The sequence below is a fragment of the Schistocerca nitens genome, chromosome 3 (genome assembly GCF_023898315.1).
Source record: "Schistocerca nitens isolate TAMUIC-IGC-003100 chromosome 3, iqSchNite1.1, whole genome shotgun sequence".
NCBI classification, from domain to species: domain Eukaryota; kingdom Metazoa; phylum Arthropoda; class Insecta; order Orthoptera; family Acrididae; genus Schistocerca; species Schistocerca nitens.
The window spans coordinates 441,856,005-441,881,016 of NC_064616.1; positions in this window are offsets into that span (position 1 = coordinate 441,856,005).

A 25,012-nucleotide genomic window follows, 5' to 3' on the forward strand; every position below is an offset into this window, starting at 1 on the left:
GCAAACACGTCTTCATTTTCCGTTAATTTCCTTGTTCATTTATTTGGTTTTCAAGTTCTCCTTGTAACTTCTAACATGTATATCACAGATAGACGCTGAAGCATCTTATATATTCGACGGTTTTTAATCAATAGTCCATGCCTCGTCTCAACCAATGACAAAACTGGGAATATACATTTATTGTAAGCTTTCCTTTCCAGGTACAACGAAAGTAATACAGGAAGCATTATATCAAGAACTCCTCAAAATAAAGCGTAAAATTTAGTAATGCACTTAACTGTTACACTTCAAAGCTGAAATAACTCGTAATGATAACTATTATAATAACGTGACAACAGTGAAAGTAAGAATTATGTAATGGATTTACATTAATTTATTACAACTGGAAATGGGCAACGAAAGAGGGAGATAAATGGCTAGAGGATCAGTTAAATTAGATTGTATATTCCTTACCACATTGATCTGTAAAGCTGACCAATGGAAAGAATTTTCTTTGGCTTCGCATATAACTATTCACGTAGTAGGAAAAAAAAACACTAAAACTGAAGCATTTACTGACACCCTTACATAAAACTATTGAAATTAATTTGTTTATAGCAATGAAAATCACTCTAGTACATCAGGTCAAACCATAGGCTGTAAACAGAGTGGATCTGATAAATTATCGAGTGACACTGCAAAGGAGGGCCGGCCGGGGTGGCCGAGCAGTTCTAGGCGCTACAGTCTGGAACCGCGCGACCGCTACGGTCTCAGGTTCGAATCCTGCCTCGAGCATGGATGTGTGTGATGTCCTTAGGTTAGATAGTTTTAAGTAATTCTAAGTTCTAGGGGACTGATGACCTCAGAAGTTAAGTCCCATAGTGCTCAGACCCATTTTTTTTTTTTTTTGCAAAGAAGGCTATAATTTTAGAGTTCATCTAATGCCTCTTGATCTCCAATACTGTAGACCACAGCACTTCACATAAGCCTTTAGAAACCCCTCGGTAAAGAAAAGCAATGAATTTCAGATGCAAAGCGTGCCTGTTCTCACATGGCTCTAATACATTAATTTGCGAAAACGTCTCTAATAGATGCATCATTCGACGAGGGCAGATGTGTACTGACACTATCACAAAGGATTCTTTACTTCAATGTACTTTTCACTGACGTCCACGCGAACGTTCACCTAATAGCTGTGTCAGATTTCAGCAATCTAACCTATAAACAAAAGTGCTGGTGGTCATGTATATGCTGAAATCACATATTTATGTTATGGATAAAAGAACACGATCTATTAACATCGAATGTTCAATTATTTCATTATAATGAAGTTTCTATCACTTATCTGCTCTCTAGGAATTAAGATGACAATACATTCTAAAATTAATACCCACACTCGACAAGTAAATCGCTTCATAGGAGATTTCGCATGCCACGAAAATCAGTGGCTTATTCTCCTGCCTCGACAGTGAATGGATATATTTAGTATCGATGAGATGGGCATAAAAGAATTATTAGCAAAGTTTAAACAGAGTGTAAATCGGGCTCTGGAGAAGTACGTGCCGACTAAGCACATCAAGGAGGGAAGAGACCAACCATCGTTTAATAGCTTAACTCAGAATATACTGAGGAAGCAGAGATTTTTGTAGTGTTGCATCAAAAAAGATCGCGGGAATCTCAACAGGCAAAAGTTAGCAGAAATTCGTGCCTATACAAAAAGAACGATAGACGACGCATGCACCTTCCACCATCATACGTTAGCGAAAGATCTTGCCGAGAATATTCTGGTACTATGTAAAATCAGTGACTGAGACGAAGGTTTCTATCTAGTCGTTCATCGTCCAGTCTGGTGTGACAACAGAAGACAGCCATAACGGAAGCTTAAATCTTAAATTTTCTGTTTAAAAAATCATTAACGCAGGATAATCGTAAAGTAGTACCATTGTTTCACGAAAGCATAGACTGGTATGAAGGACATAGAAATATGTACCCCTGGTGATGAGAAGCAACTGAAAGAGTTGAAAGCAAATAAGTCACCAGGGCCATACGAAAACCCAGTTCGGTCTCACAGAGAGAATTCTTCGGCTCTGGCCCCTTACTTACCTTGCATTTATCGCGAATGACTCGCCCAGCTAGAAGTCCCAAAATACCGGGTGGAAACACAGGTGACTTCTGTTTGTAAGAAATGTAGAAGAACGGAGTCACATAATTACAGGGAATATCTTTAACAATGATTTGTTGCAGAATTCTTGAACGTATTTTCAGTGTGAATATAATAAAAATTCTTCAGACGGAAAAGCATCATTACGCTAATCAACACGGATTAAGTAAGCACCGCTCGTATGGAATTCAGCGTGCCCTTTTTTCGTGCAATATCCTGAAAACAATGGATGAAGGGCAACAAGCGGGTTCCATATTCTTAGATATCAAGGATGCGGTTCGAAACAGTTCCCAGCTACAGACTGTTGACGAAGATTCGATCATGCGGAATAGATTCCCAGATATGTGAGTGGCTCGAAGACTTCTTAAGCAACAGAACCCAGTACGTAGTCCTGGAATACGAGTGTTCATATCGTCAAGAGAGCCCCAGGGATGTATGGTAGGACCGTTCTTGTTTCCTATATACATAAACGAACTGACTGATAGGACGAGAAGTGATCTGCGACTTTCTGCAAGTGACCATCAAGTGTACGGGAAAGCGTTGTCGTTGAACGATTTTACGAGGATATCTGATGATTTAGACAGAATAGCTATTTGGTGTGATGAATAGCAGATTTCTCTAAATATAGATAAATATAATTTAATGTGGACGAATAGAAAAAGCAATCAGGTAAGGTTCACATACTATGAAAGGGGTGTGCTGAATAACAAAGACACGTTTAGTAAATATCTAGAAGTAACACTGCAAAGTACTATGGAATGGAATGAGCGCGTCACGTCGGTAGTAGGAAAAGCAAATGTTTGACTTGGGTTTATTGAGAGAATTCTAACTAACATCACTGAGAAAATTTAGGGAACTGGCATTTACGGCTGACTTCAGAACGATTCTACAACCGTCAACGTACATTTCCTGTAAGGGCCATGAAGACAAGATAAGACAAATTCGGGCTCGTACAGTTGCATATTGACACTTATATTGCTCTGTTTGTCTGTGATTCAGGAAAAACATGACTGGTAGTGGTGTAAGACGTGTATATTTCTATTGTCTATTGTCAAACCACAATTTATGAAAGATGTATATATTTTATTAATAGGATTAAGTAGGAATAATTAGTATTTGTCATTTTGGAAATAATTGTGGTAGCAGGGAATGTCTGCACCGAAGTATTGTTCGCGGGAGAGACCGCACATTGGTATAATTTTGCAAAGGGCGGGAGGGACCGCGTATGGATACATTTTAAGAAAAGAGCGGGAAAGACCGCACATTGATACGTTTTGTAATGATAGCAGGGTTTGTCTGCACCAGAAAGCATTATTGGCTGGAGAGACCGCACTTTAGCGTTCGTAGGAAGTCAGTAGCAAAATGGCTCTGAGCACTATGGGACTTATCTGCTGTGGTAGTCAGTAGCAAGCGAGATGTGAAGCGAGTCGGTAGTAGGTCTCAAGCGAGAGGTTGAGAGAAGCGGTGTGCCTGCCAGCCACCAGCTATAATTTAATAGAGATTATAAACGGATGTGTTGGTAGGACATATTCTGAGGCATCAAGGGATCACAAATTTAGCATTGGAGGGCAGCGTGGAGGGTAAGAATGGTAGAGGGAGACCAATAGATGAATACACTAAGCAGATTCAGAAGGAAGTAGGTTGCAGTAAGTACTGGGAGATGAAGAAGTTTGCACAGGATAGAGTAGCATGGAGAGCTGCATCAAACCAGTCTCAGGACTGAAGACAACAACAAAAACAACATAAACGGATGTACAGAGACATCAGCTAACTATTATCATAAAAGGAACTAATATTATTAAATAATTTTTTTTGAAAAGCTCAAGACTACTGCAGGTATGTTTGCGCAATGCTAGTTGTAAGATTGAGAGGTGGCATGAGCCCCCTCTCATATTTCATGGAATAATAGTAGTTTAAGTAGTGTACATAGTAGAATAGGCAAATATATGAACCGTTCTTCGGGGAACAATAATCGTTGCATTAATAGATTAAGATTGTTAAAGTATTAACACGCTGCGTTGGCTTGTAAAAGAATTTATTGCAACTAGTCTTTTTTTTTTTTTTTTTTTTTTTTTTTTTGTATATGTTCGCGACTTACAATGTCGATGGAGTAGGAGGCACTACCATTCCATGAGCAATGTTTTTGTCCTTTTCTGTCTGGTGTCCATGTTGAGGGATAATGATGAGTGAGGAGATGTCGCACAAACGGGCGCATACAAGAACGTGCTCCTAGAAGCGTTCTGGGATGTCGTGATACGCTCCATAGCGGCCACAACCAGTTCGTGAGACGTTCATACCAATGCTTGCAGGCACACGTTGGTGCACTGCAAGATTGTGGTATATTGCGTGATTTCGAGGATGAATATGGGCAGTATAATTTTTACAGTGACGCGCCAGCGTCGTTGTCTTGTAATTAGGTGTGAACCTGTGAGCGTTTGACTCCAATGGTGCCCTAGACGGTAGAAATGCAGGCATAAAGCCTACCATGCCAATGTGCTGGTTGGGGATTTAGCGTGCTGCTTGTGACTGTCACAGATGAATAACCAAGGAATTATACTTGGAGATTGGTGACATACTGTGTAACTGGTGTGTGGTGGGCGACGGAATCCTCAACAGGAACCAGTCCTGGCTTGGTCATATTACATTGCCTCTGGAAAGGGGCGCTTTGATCGCGAAAACCGCATCACATAGAAAAAGAAGTTGCAACCATAAATTTATTGTCTTGTATCGCCATGGCTAACCCAGTCTCCGGAGTTTCAGTGAGGCGCAATGAAAACTCGGAGGTCATGTCATACGGCGCGCACATCACTGTCGTCAATAGCGGCGAGCAGCGAGACATCTCAACGTAACAGGAATTATGTAAGAGTATTGTATAAGGTAAAAAAAATAATAATAATAAATAAATAAATAAATAAATAAAATAAAAAAAGGAGAGTACTATATACTAGGATAAGCAAAACTTTAGGATTTAACAATAACTAGATCCTTAATATTGTGGGGGTTTTCTACCATAAGTGTTTGGCGCGCGCCTGTTGGGATGCTATTTTTCAGGTCACCAAACCACAGACCCCGAGTGGAGGGACGACAGGCGAGTGAATGTAGAATAGTTGCATGTTCTTTATGACTCAGTAAAACTGCCACCTGCATAATAACATAATTTATTCAAAAGGCATAGAATGTAGATCGTTGGCAATTGGTAGTTAACTCTTGAGCATGTCTACTGTCGCTCTATATAAGTAATAGTAATATTAGTGCGGGCCCGCACATTTTGTTGTTCATCCAACACATAGCATCAGTTGTCACACATCATGTACAGTACGGAGATTGTGCTTTACACAAATATACAGATAAATTATTTCCATGTCTAGATTAGATACACCAAGATTTTGTTATAATGATAGCCATAGATTAATAACTATAAAATTAAAATAAGAGTGTCTGAAATGATAGACCATCAATGTGTCATTATGTAAATTTATTATAACATAGAAGGTCATGGGAAAAAGTTAGGCATAAGATTTTTGTCAGAACTGTGCAGATGACGGGAATCGTGGCAATGCAGAGGCCGGCCGGAGCAAAAAAAAAAAAAAAACAAGAGGTCATCGGCTATCTGCAAGAAGGGGAGCGTCAGCGAGCGTCCGGTCCTGCAAGCTGACAGTCACCAGGCCGTATACCTGAGGGATTAGGCGGGATCCTCGCCGGGCCACAAACGAAAGTGAGGCTGGCCATTGACACTGACACGCGACCCACACGTGACAGCCAGCTAGCTCTCTGGACACGGCAGCCGTTTGAAGGGATTCCCTGCGGCAGACCACGTTGTCGTGAGTACACGAAGAAGATCACATATGGTGCCAGAACCTGCACCTCATGTGCCTCAGGACAGAAAGGGACGCTATATACTCACCTGTTTGGGTTTTTACAACTCACTAGCATTGGTCGATCTGCATACACAAAGCAGTATCGTGCCACAAACTCTAACAAATGAATTGTCTCATATCTAACTTCTCCTCTCTATTAGAGAGCAGTTGTAGCAATCGTCGCTACTAGTTCGATCCTGTCTGGATGACCTCACACACTTGTGGAGTCACTCCACGTGCCATCACCCCCGTCGAACTTCAATATTGGGAAACATAAAGTACTGTCCAGGGAGAGATCTGGACTAGTGATGCATCCCAACTAGCAGGCCTCAGAGACATTTAATCGACATGAGGAGAGCCTATCACTATGTCTTCGTACCGTACTGCCGTTATCATACGCGTGGGTCTGACTGCAATCTCAACAGCGTACTGCAGATGCTCCAGCACTCCCTATTGCTGTTGCAACAACGTAGCAACAACACCCGACATTTAGCCCTATGTGATGTTAGTACTGTGGCCCGATCCCAAAAGCCCCCCTCCGATGCTCGAGACATGGAACCACGTGCATCAATGCATATGACTCAACATACCAACCCCCTCAGAGAAACTAAGGATTTTGTGAAGTGCTTCGAATATTTCTAACAATGTGATTTAGTGCCTCATTCTCAACACAGTCGTGAACATTGTGCAATGTGCACGCACAACTTGACGCCCCATGAACCATGTTTTTTTTCTTAAAATTTCTTTCTCTAGTGTTGTTTTTGTAATGTATGTTATACCTTGTATGTGTTTGTGTTTTACACTGTAATCCTTATGTAAGTGATAGAGTATGGTGCACAAATTACAAATTACTGTATTGTTCTCCACACCATGTTGTTTTTTTTGTACTTTGTATTTATTGTTGTGTGTATGCAAACAGTGTGCCTGAAGTCCCCATAAACTGAAGCAGATACCACCACTGTCATTGTGAATGGACCATCAGTTCAGGGAACATTTTGTAAAGGTTATTCTTGCTTCAGGGAGACAGAATGAATCGGAGGTTGTAATTAGATCCTGAAAGCTCATAAAGAGATTGTTAACTTAAATAGTATCATGTGTGAGTGAGTTCAGGTTAGTTTAATGATTCAAATTGTTGTAACATTTTGGGCATTTAATTGCGGAGCACTCCAACTCTGATTGTAAAGAATAAACTGCTCCATATTTGGCTCACATGCCTGGGCCATATTTAGTGCGTGAATGTCTGTGTGAATCGGTGTTTGGAAGGGGCTCCCTGGGTATGGATGTGTGATGTGAGTGTTAGAGTTCCATATTAAGAAGGTGAAGTTGGCTACATCATAAATAATCCTCCCTGTATGAGTTGCATTTTCCAGTTGCAGTGATTTTCTTTATAGAGTGCGGCATGTGGAGTCAGTTTGCAAGATTATTCTTGGGCGATTGACTCACTACCTTGCTCCTAAGTGAGCCAACTGCTCACCAATTATAATCTAAAATGGCGTAGGGGCTATGAGAGGTGGCATGAGCCCCCTCTCATATTTCTATCTTACGATTTTCCTCTCCAATTGCATGCGGTGTAAAGTTGCTATTCCTTCACACGCGGACTTCCCACGCAGCGTCTCTCGTCACCCAGGTGGTCCGGTGACAGGCGGGCTCTGCTAATCTTGAAAGGGTAAGCCGACGGGTGTGAGGGAGTCGAGAGAATGCTTTCTAGACGCCGACATGGTAGAATAGCGGAGGTGACACGCTCGGTGGGGCCTGAAGTAGCGGCTGGGCTAGAGGTTCCGTTACTTTGCAGAAACTTTGCGAAAACACTTTCTGGCGGGCTACCAGTGAGGCGTGGGAATGACTTGTGTACCCAGGCAGTTTTGGCGGGCAAATTCCCGCGCTTTCTGCAAAATCGTAACTGTGATTGGCTTGGTCAGGGCATAGCTCCGTGACGTATGAAAATCGGCGCAGAAATTGGCGCCAAGAACCTCCATTGGTGGAATGGTAGTGCTCCGGCAGTAGAGTGGTATTTTCCGCCGGTTTTCGAGTTGCTGATTGGAACGGTTAACCATGGCCACTGTCGTGGGGGCGGGAATGTTCTGTGTTCAGTTTGGACGGGTGCTCTTGTGGGTAGTCGGCTCTCGCCTTTCGGTCGAAGTAGGTTTCAAGACTGAGCTCTCGCTGCGCGGGTCAGCCTGCCTTCCATTGGCTGTCTAATATACTTTTATTTAATTGTAACTGTTTGACGAAGTTGCTGAAGTTTCGACTTCAACGTAACTTTCCGAGTACAGTTGGCAATTGAGCGTTCTGTGTACAAGAGGCCTATGTTGTCTGTCTTGAGCAGTTTTGGCTAATGTTGACTGTATCGGAGTTACTGGGTGACTTCGCTTGTTAAAATCAATCACTGTATCGTCAGTGATTGTGTGGCGAGCCTTCTTCGTCTCCCTCAGAGGCGCATTTGTATTGCTAGGAAGTCTTTAGTCTGGAACAACCAGGCCAGGATAATTTGTTTCGGGCTATACCCGCGACATTATTATCACCACGACGGGACGTCGAAGCAACCAGCCATCGCTTCCAGTACGCCAGATCGTGTCCTTGCAGCTAAGAAGACAGCTTGGTAATGTACGTCCGCAGCACCGGCAAAGCAGGCATATTAATGTTGGGTTACCTGTGTGTCTCTCTTAAGATTTGAGTGGCAAGGAATTGGCTCCACATACCACTTCGTCATAAACGTCACAATCTAGTTTAGGGACAACTTAACCTTCACAGCGTTTGTTTGAGTATCCAATTTGAGCCAATTTGACGTATTGTAAATGTTTCATGTGTTTTTGTTTATTATTTTGCGTTTAGTCTTAATAAATCATATTGTTATTTTGGACAGAACTTTCATTCTGTTAATCGGTAGAGCAACCCTATCATTTCTCACTATGTTAATGAAACCTTCCTTTATTTAACTTATTTATCAAATTAAATTATTGCGGGTGCCAAACTCTTTTCTACTCCACTTGCAGGGTTGATTACAGTCAGTTCGTGTATCTTTTAATCCATGTTCAGCAGCAAAAGTCGGAGTTAGAATAGGGGGGGGGGGGCTTAGGGCATCATTTACATATGTAGTTTCTAGAAGAATTTAGTGTTAAATACACTTCTAGCCCCGGCACCTCGCAAGATTATTGTAAAAAGTAAGTCCGATTTGAACGTTTATAAAATCATTTCATTACCAATTGTAAATATCTGAAGAATCTTATTCAGAATATAATTAATTTTTGCCAGCAATATTGTATTACTGATTATAATCCATCCCAAAAACCATCAACGTAAAACTTTGCAAAGTTTTATTGTTGTCAAGAAAAAGTTTAACTATGAATTACGTAACTTCAGTCAAATTAATTAACGAATAACGTCAGCTTTGCTATTAAAGAATAACTTCAGCTTTGGTAATAAATACAGCCACTTATTGTGACAGCCCACCAGCAGCTAATAGAGTATAGTAAAACAGAGTAAGTATATTCATGTCGCAGTTCGATACAGCAGTCAGATGGCGATCCAGTAACAGTAAAAAAGGTAAAGAACAGTTTTGGGTTATTGCAGGTAACGACTGAGGGCCACGATGACGACACATTCTATGTTTCGTCGAAATAATCAGCAAATCACTTTTAATAAGCAGCATTTGAATTTTTATGCGAAGATCGCACTTATTATTATTGAGAAAGAGAATTAATTTTAAATCGAAGACTTCATTTGTTATTATTAAGAAAGAGATAGAAATCCTAAGCGAAGGCTCAGATGGCTCTGAGCACTATGGGACTTAACAGCTATGGTCATCAGTCTCTAAGCGAAGGTTTCATAGGTTATTGTAGAAGGAAGGGTTGCGTAACAAAAGAGATACAGAGAAGACGGGAAGGTTTCAGTGGGACAAGGTGCCCTCTGGCATGCGCGGTGTAGTCGTTTGTGGTGAAGGTATGTAAATGTAGATGTAGATTAACGGTTACTTGACTCTCAAACGGCAAAATCCGCAAGACACTGCTCAGCAGATACAAATTCGGATTATACCATCAATAGTAAATCCACCACAAAATTATAAATCCACAATTTAAAATTAGAGTCGTTAGGTCCTTTTTCCCATACACGTCAAATACAACGGGGATATTATTTTGGTTAATATGTCAGGTGGCCACTACGCACGGGAGGCGGCTTTACGGATAGTGGGGGCTATGTGGAATTGGCTAGGCGATGTTTTAGGTTCGAAGGTCTCGGGAACGTGCAGAAAGACCTTCAGTTTCAAAGAGTGCAGGATGGACACAGGAAGAGGGTAGACTTCACAGAAGCTCTCCTGCGAACTTTGCAAGCTTCTGTGAAATTTGGAAAGTAGGAGACGAGGTACTGGTGGAGGGCGGGTCGTGTGTCGTGTAGAGATGGGCAAAACTGTTCTTTTCAGAGATCGGATCCGAACTGTTCACTCCCTGAAATGAACTAGGTCTTTTTCATGACTCACCACTCATTCACAATAGAAAATAAATGGAAGGGACATTGCCCTTTAAACTTTGTTTATTCCAGTACTACACCTGTATTTTGATCTTATTTGATCCTATTTTGAAGTAACACAGATAATGAGTAAGAATTTTGTATTGTTTATTGAAATTTCCACGATATGACAAAGTTTTTGATTATCGATTTATTTTGCACTATCGTGGTTTTTTGGGTGATCGGAAAATTTTGTAACTTGAGATTTACATTAACAATGTATTTGGCTATAATGTATTAAAATTTCATTAACCTCGTACAAATACATCCCAAGCCATATATTTTTAAAGTGAACATTTCCTTCCTAAGACGCCCAAAATCGCAAAATCCGTACTACAATTAGAAAAAAAATATAAATTTGACTGTAAGACCTAAGTGCTGCATATAGCCTTATGCAGAATAAAACAAGGAAAATATTGGTGTATCACATTTTGCGATACGTTTATTGGTTCACTCGTAATTAAAGTGTAAATTCGAGTGTCCATAATAAAAAAATCCTATAGTAAGAGGAGTCGTCAGGAACCTCATCATATCAGTTTAAACAAATAAAAATAAAATAAAAACAAATGATGTATACATAACATAATTATGTAATATACACATCGGTATTAGTAGGAAGAACAATATCCAGTATAGACGAACTCCGATGCAGAGGCGCTGAGTCAAGCTGGTCGAGCCGCGAGCTGTATTGCTGCGTGAGCTAAGACCCCAGAGACCAGAGTGACACCTGAGTTGCTTTGCTCAACGCTCTGGCTAGAGTCGAGAACGGTGGGGTGAGCGTTGAGCGGGCGAGTTCCGAGTGTGGGGGGAGCGGTGAGCTGCCACCAGTCACCCGCTCCGAGACAAATCGTCCGCTCTCTTGTGAGCGGGTTGTTGCAAGTAGTTCTTATGTTCTCCGCTAGGAGGCTCTCTGTCCTGTTGCTCGCATCAACTGCCCAGAGGGCAGGACGTGCGACTGAAACGATCGCCGACGGAGTGCGATGCTAAGGTGTGCCAGACACTGCACGCGGCAGAGGAAGCACAGAGACGGCACGGGATATGTGAAACAAAATCCAATGGGGCACTGCACAATGCAGGCAGCCAAGGCAGAAGCAGGGCAGAGGCCGGCGCTGGCTGTGTTGTGTGGCGCGCAGTGTGCTCTGACCAGCAGAGGCCCCGCTGATATGCTCCGTCTCTCTCTCTCTCTCTGTCTCTGCTGTGGGAAACGTTTGGAGCTACCGTTCTTTTTTTCTGAATCACTGATTGTTCACTCCTTTGAAAGATTCAACTCTATAAAACAGTTCAGGAGCGGATCCCCCATCTCTAGTGTCGTGCTTGGGTAGCTTAGTTGGTAGAGCACTTGCCTGCGGAAGGCAAAAGGTCCAGAGCTCGAGTCTCGGTCCGACACACAGTTTTAATCCGCCAGGAAGTTTCATAGGATATTAACGTTGAGAAATGGATAAGTGATTTATCGGTAGGCAAAGTTACTCGCTGAAGTTCGGAGTTAGCTCATAATTATGTGCCTGAGTTTCTGAAATTTAGCTCGACCTGCCTATACACCGATTAGAGTGATTGTCCGTAGAAACGAAGATGCCACTGCTACTAAGAATGTGCTGAAGAATGTGGGGAAGTGAATCCGAAGACTATTCAGAACTACTAGTCTGCGATGATCCAACCATGCCAAAGTTGCAAGTTATGTTTACTGTTATAAGTTGCGCTATGTGAGCAGATCGGTGGCACCGTGTCTGTCTGCCATCATGTACGTCGCTGGAAAATTCCTGTCGAGGATACGAACATTGGACCCTCTCTACAAACGGAATCTGCTGCTCCAGTTGAGACTCAATTCTGCACAATACCGATGCATTCAGCCACAGGTTCACAGAAGAAGTCTAAATTCTAGTCAGTAAAGAACTGAATCTCGGCAACCATTCCTCTTAAAATTACATCGGACCGCCAGTGGCGTAATTGTTTCGCAGTCTCCCTCCAGAAAAGGCGACACGTGAAAAAATAATAATTTCTATTTCCTCCCAACTTTTCGTGGCCTCTCAAGCAGCAGCTAGCCTCGCATCACAAGCCCTTGGAAAATCTAAAAAACAGTGCTCGACACTATCCGTCAACTCTCCGCTTTCTGTAATCAGACCTCTTTTTCCGTGTATTTTGGACAGCCAGGAGATGTTTATCAGTGGAATGCACTTTTCTTAGCGTGGACCGGATGCCTACTTCCTGTCGGCAGAATTCCATCGTCCGGAGCGAATTCTTCGAGCTCGGCCGTCCTAAGAGGATACATGCAATAAACTACACAACATGCCGGGTGCCAGTATGATGCTAGACGAGGCGACTTCCCTCAAGACAACAGCTAACAGTTCTGCAAAGGCAGCATTTCTCGCCTTACCGGGTTTCGGTTTCGGCGTGCAATACCTTTGGCTTCCTGTCCTGTAACAAAATCAGCCCATACCACCACTGTAACCTTATTAATCCATCTAAACGTTTATATTATCAGATTCTATCTAGCACAATCCGCATACGGACAGATAATTTTGCCGGCCGAAGTGGCCGTGCGGTTAAAGGCGCTGCAGTCTGGAACCGCAAGACCGCTACGGTCGCAGGTTCGAATCCTGCCTCGGGCATGGATGTTTGTGATGTCCTTAGGTTAGTTAGGTTTAACTAGTTCTAAGTTCTAGGGGACTAATGACCTCAGCAGTTGAGTCCCATAGTGCTCAGAGCCATTTGAACCATTTGAACAGATAATTTTGTCGAATATGAATGAAAAGAGATGAGCCGAACAGCTTGCCACTATCCACACTTATCTCTCTTCTGCAAGAATTGAGTGAATTGTAATAGTGTAGAGAGTTAACACTAGATCCGACCTGGCAGTCGAAGGGAGTTAAGGTTTTTACGCCCTGTCGATAATGACATATTTAGAGACCATGCGTGATATCGGACGGAAAAGGGTTCAAATGGCTCTGAACACTGTGGGACTTAACAGCTATGGTCATCAGTCCCCTAGAATTACTTAAACCTAACTAACCTAAGGACATCACACAGCACCCAGGCATCACGAGGCAGACAAAATCCCTGACCCCGCCGGGAATCGAACCCGGGAACCCGGGCGCGGGAAGCGAGAACGCTACCTCACGACCACGAGCTGCGGACGATGGGAAAGGGTACCGACCGCAACTTTTCCAATGGGAGTGCTTGTCTTAACAGACTTAGAGAGAACGTGTAAAACATGTGACAAGATGGCCAGACAGGAAATACACTCCGGGCTTGCTGAATCCAAATCCAGTATATTAACCCCTGCCACCTGCGCCGCCATACTCGACTCCTGAGCAGTTGAAGACAGACGGGAATAGAACTCGAAATATTTTCCTTTTTATGCCTCAAGATAAAAGGTCGCATTATTATTTCTTGTAAATATGTGTTGACAGAATGGCTCTATAAAACGAGTTACCTACCTTTGTGATTCACTTGCAAAGTAAAATGATACCCTTTTATTTCTGTTTTTTCTCTTTTCTTTCAACAATATTTTTAGAGCGATAGTATCCAAAAGTGTATGTAGGTCATCAGTTATTCGAAGACTTTGATTTGAAGAAAGGAATATTCCACAATGGGTTTTAGTCTCTCAGGAAATGTAGACAGTCCTGCATTCCTGCATTGCTGTGAACCAACGTCTGAATTCATACAGTATTCATCGACAAAGAATTACAGCGAAGAAAATTCTCGGTTCCTACGGAGGAGCGAATGTAGGACCCTTCTAATAGAAGCCAAAGAGCAGTGCGCTCGAGCTACTCCGGCAAGTAATTTGCAGATTATTGGCTGCAGAGGGGCCGAAACTGCTTTCCTTGAGTGTGGTCTCCGAATTAGTGGCCCAAACTCAATCGTGCACCGGGCTAATTGGCTGCACTGAGAAGCAGACGACGTTGGCAGTTCCCAGGGCTGCCCCGAGCGGCTGCCTACGGCATCATAAACCTAAGGGCCGCCTTCACGTTCGTGGTTTCCCCATCTGACAGAAAAACGTATTTCTGGTCTTCCCCGTACGATGCTTTTCGTGCTGGTGTAAACGTCTTTGCAAAGACTGTATTTTGTTTACGCCACAAATGTTTCTAATTGTTTTTCCACATCATATGCTTAACTGTGACGCCATTAGGAGGGAATTAACAAAAAATACAATCATACTAATCTAGCACAAAGGGATGGTTTCCGCTACCAATCAGACCAAAGTAATTGTTTTATGGAAGTAACCTGTAGTTCCATGGCTGTTCAGTAGCTACCTTCCCACTGTCCCTGTAGATTCCTCTTCACCTGGACTCTCCCGAAAAGCTGTAACCTATTGTTCTGTGGTTCTCCGTGTCACCTCCATCCTCTTAAGCTATTGTACCGCCTTTGATACCAAATTAAGTAATTAGTTATAACCTCCCACCATTTTCTGGTACACTTTTGAACGCCATTTCTGGCGCACTCTTCTTTGTCACCACTATCACACTCTTAAACTATTCTACCGCGTTTTACATAGTAATTATGCAAATTAATTATGCAAATAAACCTAGTGTTCTGCACTTAACCTGCTGCTCTGGTCCATGTCACGCACTTATCCACACACACCCTCTGCCTAACTATTTTACCGCTAACACCACATTGATGTATAAAATGTATGTAAATTAATGAAATCGATATCCTTCACATGTATGGGGTAGTTCTTTTAATTTCCAGCATCCTATTCGATGTAATATAGTTTAAACAAAAGATCACTAGTAAAAAACACATCCTGCCACCTGACACCCGACGCCGACGTCGCCAAGTCTCCACAAGCTGCCAGGGATCGCGAAGCACCGGCGGCCCCTGAGAAGTAATGATGCACCCGTAAGATGCCGAACCACGCACAGGTGCCAGTTCAGGACATGCAAGGCTGTAGTGGCGACATCCCTTTCATACTTGACATCTGAGAAATAACTATGAAAAAACATGTTCACCTAGGCACCATTGCTGGTGTGATGACGCTTAGCTTTCGTACCTTTGTGTCCAGTGAGATGGTTATCTAGTGGCTCAGCTTCACAGGCATAGCTGAAAGATTGTCCCTGTTATAATGACGTCACATGTCTATGTAAATAACAGACAAGTCTCCCCCTGGACATGCCTACAGAAATCTGTGGCAATGCTTCCCAGAATAACACAGGATCCATTCTTGCTAGCGATCCTAGCAGGACAGCCCGTCCGTTGCGTGTAATGTCCTGCTTTCGACATACGTCTCAGAAACGACAATCGCTTGTCCTTCTTCTCACCGCTAAAGGCCTTCATCATCTCTATGCGTGTTTGCGAAAACACCGTTAACCATAGAAGCATTCGTGTTGTTTGGAAAGAGAGCACTGTCCAAGCACAGAGGAGAAAATCAAAAAAATTACGTGAACAGAATTCGCTCATTACTCTCAGAACTTTCCATAGATACCCTTCCCCCTACCTTGTTCGAAAGGGTCTGTAGAGGCTCCTATGTCCCAGCACAAAGGATGTCTTGTGAATGAATGAAGCATTCTGATTGGTTCTTACTGATTTACTCGCCAAACTTTAGCTGTTGACTGTGTAGGAGCACTGTCCGCGGTGGCCGTGCGGTTCTGGCGCTGCAGTCCGTAACCGCGGGGCTGCTACGGTCGCAGGTTCGAATCCTGCCTCGGGCATGGGTGTGTGTGATGTCCTTAGGTTAGTTAGCTTTAAGTAGTTCTAAGTTCTAGGGGACTTATGACCTAAGATGTTGAGTCCCATAGTGCTCAGAGCCACTGTCCGCCATGTTCTACAGCAGACAAGACATTCAGCGGCAAAACTGTACTGTATGGACCGCCATATTGCACTGACATTTAAACCCAGCAAAAGTGGTCATCAGATCGTCAAGTAATCCAATGTACTCACAGCGCCGCAGTGCAAAGCCGGCAGAGGAAACTGCCACCATAAACGGGGCCCATGACGGCAGCTGCGGAAGGGCTTGTCAGCCACAGAGAGGCCAGCCGGCCGTGGACAACTTCCCACTCCAGGAGGACCTGAGTGGCAAGAGCTGGAACGCTATGAATAGCCCCAGCGCAGTCACTCGTCGTATCGACTCTTTTCAAATTGCTGCAGAGTATACACGCAACACACGCGGTCCCGAAGGCGACTCGATGCAAATTGGATATTAGTTCACTATTCACCCATCCAGGGCGAACAACGAGCAAAATCGTCATAAGCCGGAAGTTTTCTCGGACTCTGTGAACTATTGTACAAAGGCTGGGTCAGTTCCCCTCGGCACAAAGGCGTTATTGTTTCTGGCCACTACCTGCTTGCTTGCGTGCTTTCTACACCCATCTCCAGACTCTGAGATTACAATAACATATGTAATTTCACATAGGTTGCCAGTATATCATACCATTTTCTCGATTCTGCCAGAGTATCATACCGGTTTCTGGATTATTCTCGCTTCCAAGAACTTAGTAGTATGCTTGCACCCTGTAATCCCATAAAAATTCTCTGGAAATTATTTTTCTAGAAACCCGAAACTTTTGCGAGGTGGATCGTACTATAAACCATTGAGTAAGTAGAAACTTATGTCGTCGGCGAATACATTTACGTGAAGACTCGAAAGAAATAGAGGAAACTGATATCGCGAATACCGATCTACTTCTACATCTACATCTACATGGATGCTCTGCAAATCAAATGATTCAAATGGCTCTGAGCACTGTGGGACTTAACATCTGAGGTCATCAGTCCCCTAGAACTTAGAGTTACTTAAACCTAACTAACTTAAGGACATCACACACATCCATGCCCGAGGCACGATTTGAACCTGCGACAGTAGCGGTCGCGCTGTTCCAGACTGAAGCACCGAGAACCGCTCGGTCACAACGGCCGGCGCCCTGCAAATCACATTTAAGTGCCTGGCAGAGGGTTCATCGAAACACCTTCACAATTCTCTATTATTCCAATCTCGTATAGCGCTCGGAAAGAATGAACACCTATATCTTTCCGTACGAGCTCTGATTTCCCTTATTTTATCTTGGTGATCGTTCCTCCCTATGTAGGTCGGTGTCAACAAAATATTTTCGCATTCGGAGGAGAAAGTCGGTGATTGGAATTTCGTGAGAAGATTCCGTCGCAACGAAATTCACCTTTCTTTCAATGATGTCCAGCCGAAATCCTTTCGTGGACTTCCTCTCCGTCTTCTTCCAGTTGACCTCCATTCAAAAACCTTTTTAGTGGTTCTTCCAGGACGCATTCGAAGGACATCTCGAAGCTAGGCCATTGTCCTACTTTTTATTATTTTTACAACTTCAGCTCCTCGTATACATTGATCCAGCTTAACGCTCGTTCTCGATCTCCAGGAACCTTCGTTACGTATCCTCAGTTGCCCCATAGATCTTGCGCAGAACTCTGCCTTGAAAAATCATGAGCCACTGCTCAGCCGTATACGTTAGTATCCATGTTTCTCAGCCGTAGGTTGCAAATGGCCTGAAAGCATTGACAGTGCGATGCGCATTCCTTGGTCACAACTTGATTGCTTACTGGAACGTCAGTGCGTGTTTCCGATAATCGCGAAGTGTAACAATATCGTGGTTGACTCGTTCATTAGAGTCTTGATATATCTGTTACTTTAAAACTGTTGCGTGTCATTTGACTATATTATCGCGTTTTGCATATATATATATATATATATATATATATATATATATATATATATATATATATATATATATATATATATATATGTGTGTGTGTGTGTCAAACACACACTCTTCCTCCTCACTTTCTCTCTCTCTCTCTCTCTCTCTCTCTCTCTCTCTCCATCCTTCTCTCTTTCTCTCCCTGTGGTCTTCAGTCCTGAGACTGGTTTGATGCAGCTCTCCATGCTACTCTATCCTGTGCAAGCTTCTTCATCTCCCAGTACCTACTGCAACCTACATCCTTCTGAATCTGCTTAGTGTATTGATCTCTTGGTCTCCCTCTACGATTTTTACCCTCCACGCTGCCCTTCAATGCTAAATTTGTGATCCCTTGATGCCTCAAAACATGTCCTACCAACCGAACCCTTCTTCTAGTCAAGTTGTGCCACAAACTTCTCTTCTCCCCAATCCTATTCAATACCTCCTCATTAGTTACGTGATCTACCCACCTTATCTTCAGCATTCTTCTGTAGCACCACATTTCGAAAGCTTCTATTCTCTTCTTGTCAAAACTGGTTATAGTCCATGTTAAACTTCCATACATGGCTACACTCCATACAAATACTTTCACAAACGACTTCCTGATACTTAAATCTATACTCGATGCTAACAAATTTCTCTTCTTCAGAAACGATTTCCTTGCCATTGCCAGACTACATTTTATATCCTCTCTACTTCGACCGTCATCATTTATTTTACTCCCTAAATAGCAAAACTCCTTTACTACTTTAAGTGTCTCATTTCCTAATCTAATACCCTCAGCATCACCCGATTTAATTTGACTACATTCCATTATCCTCGTTTTGCTTTTGTTGATGTTCATCCTCCTTTCAAGACACTGTCCATTCCGTTCAACTGCTCTTCCAATTTCTTTGCTGTCTCTGACAGAATTACAATGTCATCGGCAAACCTCAAAGTTTTTACTTCTTCTCCATGAATTTTAATACCTACTCCGAATTTTTCTTTTGTTTCCTTTACTGATTGCTCAGTATACAGATTGAATAACATCGGGGAGAGGCTACAACCCTGTCTCACTCCTTTCCCAACCACTGCTTCCCTTTCATGCCCCTCGACTCTTATAACTGCCATCTGGTTTCTGTACAAATTGTAAATAGCCTTTCGCTCCCTGTATTTTACCCCTGCCACCTTCAGAATTTGAAAGAGAGTATTCCAGTTAACGTTGTCAAAAGCTTTCTCTAAGTCTACAAATGCTAGAAACGTAGGTTTGCCTCTTCTTAATCTTTCTTCTAAGATAAGTCGTAAGGTTAGTATTGCCTCACGTGTTCCAACATTTCTACGGAATCCAAACTGATCTTCCCCGAGGTCCGCTTCTACCAGTTTTTCCATTCGTCTGTAAAGAATTCGCGTTAGTATTTTGCAGCTGTGACTTATTAAACTGATAGTTCGGTAATTTTCACATCTGTCAACACCTGCTTTCTTTGGGATTGGAATTATTATATTCTTCTTGATGTCTGTGGGTATTTCGCCTGTCTCATACATCTTGCTCACCAGATGGTAGAGTTTTGTCATGACTGGCTCTCCCAAGGCCATCAGTAGTTCTAATGGAATGTTGTCTACTCCCGGGGCCTTGTTTCGACTCAGGTCTTTCAGTGCTCTGTCAAACTCTTCACGCAGTATCTTATCTCCCATTTCATCTTCATCTACATCCTCTTCCATTTCCATAATACTGTCCTCAAGTACATCGCTCTTGTATAAACACTCTATATACTCCTTCCACCTTTCTGCCTTCCCTTCTTTGCTTAGAATTGGGTTGCCATCTGAGCTCTTGATATTCATACAAGTGGTTCTCTTCTCTCCAAAGGTCTCTTTAATTTTCCTGTAGGCAGTATCTATCTTACCCCTAGTGAGACAAGCCTCTACATCCTTACATTTGTCCTCTAGCCATCCCTACTTAGCCATTTTGCACTTCCTGTCGATCTCATTTTTGAGACGTTTGTATTCCTTTTTGCCTGCTTCATTTACTGCATTTTTATATTTTCTCCTTTCATCAATTAAATTCAATATTTCTTCTGTTACCCAAGGATTTCTATTAGCCCTCGTCTTCTTACCTACTTGATCCTCTGCTGCCTTCACTACTTCATCCATCAGAGCTACCCATTCTTCTTCTACTGTATTTCTTTCCCCCATTCCTGTCAATTGTTCCCTTATGCTCTCCCTGAAACTCTCTACAACCTCTGGTTCTTTCAGTTTATCCAGGTCCCATCTCCTTAAATTCCCACCTTTTTGCAGTTTCTTCAGTTTCAATCTGCAGTTCATAACCAATAGATTGTGGTCAGAATCCACATCTGCCCTGGAAATGTTTTACAATTTAAAACCTGGTTCCTAAATCTCTGTCTTACCATTATATAATCTATCTGATACCTTTTAGTATCTCCAGGATTCTTCCAGGTATACAACCTTCTTTTATTATTCTTGAACCAAGTGTTAGCTATGATTAAGTTATGCTCTGTGCAAAATTCTACAAGGCGGCTTCCTCTTTCATTTCTTCCCCCCAGTCCATATTCACCTACTATGTTTCCTTCTCTCCCTTTTCCTACTGACGAATTCCAGTCACCCATGACTATTAAATTTTCGTCTCCCTTCACTACCTGAATAATTTCTTTTATCTCGTCATACATTTCATCAATTTCTTCATCATCTGCAGAGCTACCTCGATTTCTCTGTCACTCTGTTTCACCAGGCACCAGATAGTTGCCGGCCTAAAATTCTGTGCAAACCGAATCATAAACTTTGCAAAGCGATAGAAATTGTCAGAGAAAGGTAGGACAGGATTCATTAGTATCATCTGCAGTTCATACTAGCCCAGAGGACAACACTACTCGGCAAACCGCCTGAAGGAGCGCGTTCACTGGATACACCATGAAAGTATGGGCTACATATTAATATTCACGACTCTGTTGCACGGAGAAGGAAACTCTCTTACTAAAATGTATATATGTTTCGAAAGGACGTGTGAGATGATGTTAGAGTCGGTAGGACCTAACAGACTCATTTCAAAGCTGGATGCATTGTGATCCTAGTCCCATTTATTAGCCACACTACAATATGTTTCTTCTAATTAGAACACAAATATGTATAACTAAATTATCTTACGGCGTAAAATGTTAGTTACCACTGTTTTAATCTAGAAGTTTCTGTGTGTTTAGTTAATCTACAGACAAGCGAATGAAGTAGACAAACGCCGATAGTTCACAATCATTTCTGCCATCACAAGGTTGTTTTCCCGGCTGTTCACTCTGATGGTGATAGATTCCCCAAATTGAGTTACTCTTAAGATGTTGACGTGTGAAAACCCTGGGCCTATACGGCCTCAGAAATAGAATGACCCATGCGTCGGCTACTACGATTTGGGAACGATCGTCTGCGCTGATATCACCCTTCACTTTCACCTTGTACTCTGCTGCTTGGTCTGACGCCGTCAGATGAGGATTCACTTCACCACAGCAGCTATCATGTCAAACCTTCGCAGAGTGTATTGCACGCTTCATTACACATTTTATACATTCCACATATAAGGAAAGATCACACAGCAGGCTCTTCATTATGTCTCATATTTGAATATTGTTTGTTTGTGAGAGTATCGTGTAATGCCTCTTGTAAGAAGGAGAACTACTATCAGTATAAATCAAAATTCAGCAGTGGCAGGATCGTGGCAATTTTTCCGTTTCGTGATATTGGTGCTTGCGTTAGTCGGGATCCGACGACTGTCAAGCAAACATGGAATCTATGGGTTCATTAGTATCATACACAGCCCCAACAGGATCTCAACCGCCCCTCGCGAGTATGGGTTGAAAGAATAGATATATTTTACACTTTGCCGTGCAGGATCGTGCAGCCACATAACGTAACTTGAATCAGGAAATGGGCTTGATTGTAACAAGACAAGCACACACACGGACAGCTCGACGACACCTGGAGCAGCAACAAAAGTCTGCAGGGTGATCTCTGTTGCGTCTTTGCTTGATGCGACAGTAGGGAGATTCACGCTAGTAGTATAGCTTAGACAGCTCACTCTGCATTGTTCCCTGCTTTCCCCCTCCACCTCCCTGTATGACTTCATGGTCGACATCATGCTGTGTTGCCACATTTCCCATGCTTCTCCTACATAAGCCAATTTCCTATGTATAAAATCATGGGAAATTTAGAAAAAAAATGTGCTAAATTCAAAATACGGTGGGAAATTCAAAAAAGATCAATTGTGCTAAAAATTTTCCACCACTCCTACGACATCACTGTGGTAGTGGGGTTGCTGTTCTAATTGTAAATTGGCAGGTAATCCAAGATGGAGCTTTGTCCTGATGGAGACAAATTCAGATGTTCTAAATAGCAGCCCTATGACACTGAAACTGAAGATGGTGAGCTAAGATGGTTGACCTAGCATACTGGTGTAGCCTGCATGGTTGTCAGGCACTATTTTTGGTTATAGAATTCAGGATGGCCATTGAGTTTTCCATGATGTCCCATACTGTTTGTCCAAAATTGAAGTCTAGCTGTGTCAAGTTTAAACAGTTTCCCCATCTAGCCCTTTAGATGTCTCAGCAGTTTAAACGACTGTCACCCTTAAGTTTGGGTTGGACTTCTTCTAAGTATAAGTCAGCTTCTCCACTGCTTAAACAATTGCAGGTATAGGATAGAAGTGTTTATGTTTTTATTTGAACACACACCACACGACGGAGGGTCCCCTTTTCCGCAATCTCTGTATGCAGGCATTGTTCTTGTCACCACTGCCAATGCCACCGACCATGTGCCTTGAGTGATATGAAGAGCTGGCTGCACTGCAACACACCACCGTCATCTGGCCACAACCTGATTTGGCTGGTGGCCACATACATTTTGGCATTAAGTGCAAGCAGGGCTTGATGGTTATCTCTTAACACTTTTAATGAACCGTTAATACATCCCTTCTTATGGAAAGAATGCATGCAATGCAGATGTAACTGCATTTTGTAAACATTTATACAGGGTGGAATGAAGGAAAACGACTGACTAGCGCTTAAAAAACTAGATTTATTTCTTCTGTTTCTTTCTTTTCAATTCTTTTCTTTTCTTTTTAATACTTCAGACAAAACATATATATCCCACATGCTGGACTAGTTTATTCATTTTATATTTCACTTAGTACAGATGTTTCAACGTAAGTTATACTAGTACATACATAGAAAACAAGGTACAAAAAACTGTATATACATGTACAAAATATAATTTAACATGAAATACATTTATACAGAAATATATCTCACATGTTTAAGTTTTTTGATCGTTGATCCAATATTATGTTTTTATTTTCTTCAAACAGTTTGGAATAGCTATAGAGATGTTTAGGCTATAACGTTGAGGTATAGTTGATGGGCTTATCTGTTCAGTTTCAGTTAATGCACTTAAAATGCATTTGATATGAAACATTTTTCAGTTCCCCTATGAGACAACATTAAACTAAATACAGTCCCTTTCGATATGGCTAGCAGCAGTGAAACTTAGTGTACTGTGCAGACTATGCATACAGAGCACACAAAGGATGCAAAACAACATGGCTCATACTTACAGTGTGCCCTCTATCTCACACAAAGTGTGTTTATCCACCCTCACATACACTCACAGAAATACACAAAAATATGCATACATACACGCACTATAATAAGTGAGTGATACTACTCCAAATACACTCACACAATGGCTGTAGCAGCAGCTCTGGATTCTGTAGACGCCTGCCGTCATACCTGCTTAATGAGGCCTCCAAAAGTTAGAACAATACTCTAGAATCGATAGCTCCAGCGACTTGTACGCGATTTCCTTTAAAGGTGCGCTGCACCTGCCCACAACTCTCCCAAAAACTGCAAGTCTTTCAGTCACATTGCTTAATACTGATTTCATGTGTTCATCCCATTTCGTACCTGTTTTTAGAATGATCCCAAATCATTCAAACGGCATGAAATTCTGCATTTGTTCGCCACTAATCTCGTAACTGTTATAGGAATTAACTTGCATTTATCCACATGTGAAGAGAGCTGTCATTTATTACACTAAGTGGAAATTTTGTCCAGGTCTTTATGCATTTCCTTACACTTGCTGTACATCACCTTCCAGTTATGCTGTATGATCCGACCATCTCAGTTACATCATAAGAGCTAAAATCAATGAATCTTCTAGAAACATTCATTGAAACAGTCCAGGTTTATCGTATTGTCTGACAAGTTTCGAGTTGAAAATGTCATTTTATACACAGTGGAGACAGAAATGACGTTGACCCTAAAGCGTCAGCAGCCAACCAAAGCGTGTCGCTACGGTGACTTTTGCTGTGTGTAATGCCAGCAAATGGAATCCACATTGGTAATGAGGGCTCACTGGGCGGCTCACAACTCTGACTTGTCCCTAAAGACAGGAAATGTAGAGGCTGAATTTTTCAGGAATCGATCCGGGCATAGAGTGATTGCCATTTGAGTAATTTACGACCACGTTATTTCCAACAGCGACAGCGATTGCCGGCGGAAACTTTCACGCAGTATTGGCGGCCGCGAAAATCGAATTAGAGGCTGACCGCCAGCGCAGCCGGGCGCACGCATTTCCGACGAGCACGCTTTTGCTAACCACACCCACGGAGCGGAACGCATTCCACCGTAATCAGCCTAATTCCAGAGCATCGTCTTTGGGCCGCAGCCTAATTGTTCCGCATCAATATTCGCATATCACTGCCAGCTACCGAACATACCACCAAACCACTGCTGGTTCTTGTTCTTTCAGCGTCTGCCTGCACTTAACAAATTAATTTTCGAAATCTAGTCTACGAATCACAGTTTACGCTGAAACAAAGACATACGAGTATGTTACCTTTT